Source organism: Schistocerca serialis, chromosome 12 (genome assembly GCF_023864345.2).
Source record: "Schistocerca serialis cubense isolate TAMUIC-IGC-003099 chromosome 12, iqSchSeri2.2, whole genome shotgun sequence".
Classification (NCBI taxonomy): domain Eukaryota; kingdom Metazoa; phylum Arthropoda; class Insecta; order Orthoptera; family Acrididae; genus Schistocerca; species Schistocerca serialis.
Window position 1 is genome coordinate 71078915 of NC_064649.1, and position 4381 is coordinate 71083295.

Here is a 4381-nt window from a genome sequence, read left to right on the forward strand (position 1 = left end):
CTCCCCCTATTACAATAGTATGATCACGAAACTTCTTCACGACGTTCTGCAGGTTCTCTCTGAGGCGCTCAACTACTACGGTTGCTGATGCAGGTGGTCTATAGAAGCATCCGACTATCATATCTGACCCACCTTTGATACTTAACTTAACCCAGATTATTTCACATTCGCATTCGCTAATAACTTCACTGGATATTATTGAATTCTTTACTGCTATAAATACTCCTCCACCATTGGCGTTTATCCTATCCTTGCGGTATATATTCCATTCTGTGTCTAGGATTTCGTTACTGTTCACTTCCGGTTTTAACCAACTTTTCGTTCCTAATACTATATGCGCACTATTTCCTTCAATAAGAGATACTAATTCAGGAACCTTGCCCTGGATACTCCTGCAGTTTACCAATATTACGTTGACTTTTCCTGTTTTTGGTCTCTGAGGACGGACGTTCTTTATCAACGATGATAATGTCCTCTCTGGTAAGCCGTCAGGTATTTTATCGTTTCGCCCAAGGGGGGGTCCCTCTAACCTAAAAAACCCCCGTGTGCACGCCACACGTACTCTGCTACCCTAGTAGCTGCTTCCGGTGTGTAGTGCACGCCTGACCTGTCTAGGGGGGCCCTACAGTTCTCCACCCAATAACGGAGGTCGATGAATTTGCAACCATTGTAGTCGCAGAGTCGTCTGAGCCTCTGGTTTAGACCCTCCACACGGCTCCAAACCAGAGGACCGCGATCGACTCTGGGCACTATGCTGCAGATATTAAGCTCAGCTTGCACTCCGCGTGCGATGCTGGTTGTCTTCACCAAATCAGCCAGCCGCCGGAAGGAACCAAGGATGGCCTCAGAACCCAAGCGGCAGGCGTCATTCGTTCCGACATGTGCTACTATCTGCAGCCGGTCACACCAAGTGCGTTCAATAGCTGCCGGAAGGGCCTCCTCCACATTACGGACGAGACCCCCCGGCAAGCACACCGAGTGCACACTGGCATTCTTCCCCGACCTACCCGCTATTTTCCTAAGGGGCTCCATAACCCGCCTAACGTTGGAGCTCCCTATAACTAATAGGCCCGCCCTCTGTGACTGTCGGGACCTTGCCGGAGAATCGGCCACTGGCCCAACAGGCGAGGCATCCTGTGATGGCTCGGAAACGATGTCATCACCACTAGGAAGCACCCCGTACCTGTTGGAAAGGGGTAAGGAAGCTGCCACGCGGCCAGATCCCACCTTCGCCTTTCGACCAGGCACGCGCGGGCCCACCACTGTCCGCCATTCACCCTGGAGTGATGGCTGACCGGTAAGATGCTCACTGCCGGAAGACGCAGCGACATCAGGGGTTCCATGCGATTCCAAGGCCACCGAAGTAGGCATAGGTCTCACCACAGTTGCCCCAACGCCACTACGAGCCGACGCCTGCGCCTCGAGCTCGATGAGCCTAACAGACAAAGCCTCCACCTGCCCCCGAAGAGTGGCCAATTCTCCTTGCGTCCGCTCACAACAACCACAGTCCCTACACATGACTATGTTTACCCTACAAGCGAACGGTGTACTCGCCTTATTAGCAGCAGGAAATCGAAGTGCTCTCTCACTGACGGTCTAACCGACACTGAGCTGTTCTAACCAAACAAACAAAAGCCTGTACGATACGAGGGTCGATAGCAACGGCGATACTGTACACTACACTGTTATTAAAATAAACGGTTGTGTCTAGTGCTACCAGTGTTAAAGACTGCGATAGAGCTCCGTATGCCACGGCAAACTGGCTGACACTGACGGCGGCGGTGCACAAATGCTGCGCAGCTAGCGCCATTCGACGGCCAACACCGCGGTTCCTGGTGTGTCCGCTGTGCCGTGCGTGTGATCATTGCTTGTACAGCCCTCTCGCAGTGTCCGGAGCAAGTATGGTGGGTCTGACACACCGGTGTCAATGTGTTCTTTTTTCCATTTCCAGGAGTGTAGATCTCGCCGCAAACAAAACCGCCTTTGTTTCAGTGACTGCCACCCCAACTCGCGTATCATATCAGTGACACTCTCACCCCTATTGCGCGATAACACGAAACGAGCTGCCCTTCTTTGCACTTTTTCGATGTCCTCCGTCAATCCTACCTGCTAAGGATCCCACATCGCGCAGCAGTATTGCAGCAGAGGGCGGACAAATGTAATGTAGGCTGTCTCTTTGGTGGGTTTGTCGCCTGTTCTAAGTGTTCTGCCAACAAAGCGCAGTCTTTGTTTCGCCTTCCCCACAATATTATCTATGTGGCCTTTCCAATTTAAGTTGCTCGTAATTGTAATTCCTAGGTCTTTAGTCAAACTGATAGCCCTTAGATTTGTGCGATTTATCGTATACCCAAAATTTATCGGATTACTTTTAGTACCCATGTGGATGACGTCGCACTTTCCTTTGTTCAGTCCCAATTGCCTCATTTCGCACCATATAGAAATTCTCTCTAGACCATTTTGTAACTGGAATTGATCGTCTGATGATTTTACTAGACGGTAAATTACAGCGTCGTCTGCAAACAATCGAAGGGGGCTGCTCAGATTATCACCTAGATCATTTATGTAAATCAGGAACAGCCGAGGGCCTATGACACTACCTTGCGGAACGCCAGATATCACTTCTGTTCTACTCGATGATTTACCGTCTATCACTAAGAACTATGACCTCTCTGAGAGGAAATCGCGAATCCAGTCACACAACTGAGACGATACTCCATATGCACGCAATTTGATTAATAGTCGCTTGTGAGGAACGGTATCAAAAGCCTTCTGGAAATCTAGGAATATGGAATCGATCTGAGATCCCTTGTCGACAGCACTCATTACTTCATGGGAATAAAGAGCTAGCAGTGTTACACAAGAACGATATTTTCTGAATCCGTGTTGGTTATCTATCAATAAGTCATTGTCTTCAAGGTGATTCATAATGTTTGTGTGCTGTACATGCTCCAAAATGCTACTGCAAATTGAGGTCAGTGATATGGGTCTGTAATTCAATGGGTTATTGCTATTTCCTTCCTTGAATATTGGTACAAAAATGGTTCAAATGGCTCTGAGCACTATGAGACTCAACATCTTAGGTCATAAGTCCCCTAGAACTTAGAACTACTTAAACCTAACTAACCTAAGGACATCACACACACCCATGCCCGAGGCAAGATTCGAACCTGCGACCGTAATAGTCCCGCGGTTCCGGACTGCAGCGCCAGAAACGCACGGCCACCGCGGCCGGCCCTGAATATTGGTGTGTCCTCTGCTGCTGTCTACTCTTTAGGAACAGACCTTTCGTCAAGGGAGCGGTTGTATACGATTGCTAAGAAAGGCGCTGTCGTGTCTGCATACTCTGAGAGGAACCTGATTGGTATATAGACCAGAAGACTTGCCTTTCTTAATTTATTTCAGTTGTTTCGCAACACCTAAGATATCTATTTTGTTGTCACTCATGCTAACAGCTGTTCTGGTTGCGAATTCTCGAATATTTACTTCGTCTTCTTTCGTGAAGGAATTGTATTTAGTAACTCCGCTTTAGTGGCACCACGATCGGTAACATTTCCATCGCTATCGCGCAGAGACGGTATTGACTGTCTTTTTGCCACTGTTGTACTTGACATACGACCAGAATCTCTTTGGGTTTTCTACCATATTTTGAGAGAATGTTTCACTGTGGAAACTATTAAAAGCATCTCGCACTGAGGTCCGCACTAAATTTCGAGCTTCCGTGGAACTTGTCCAGTCTTGGGGATTGTGCATTCTTCTGAATTTGGCATGCTTCTACCTCACCTAGTGCTACTTGTCTGTTGCCAATGACAACTTCACCCGAACGCCGCTGCTCTCGGTCGTAAGTGAAGGCCATCGACCCACTGCGCTGTTCGTGGTCAGAGGTTATGCACGAAATTTCGTATTCTCCGCACACTGTTGACACCGTTGCACCTGGGGATATTGAATACCCTAAAGATTTCCGAAAATAAATATCCCATTCGTCTACCCGAGACTACTATTCCACGTTCAAAGCCTTTTAATTGCCATCGTGCGGCCGTAATCACGTCGGAAACCCTCTCACATGAGTCAGTAGATTACAAGCGATACCTCTGCAAGTGCACTGCCCTCTCACATGTTGTGTATGCGATACTACTGCCATCTGTATATGTGCATATCGCTGTCCCATGAGCTTCGTCGCCTCAGTCTACATATACACGAACATCCCTTTTTGTAATTTTTACGGACCTATAGATTAATCATTAATTAATGGCTAGAGGACAGATGTAAGGACGTTGAGGCTTGTCTCACTAGGGGTAAGATAGATACTGCCTACAGGAAAATTAAAGAGACCTTTGGAGAGAAGAGAACCACTTGTATGAATATCAAGAGCTCAGATGGCAAC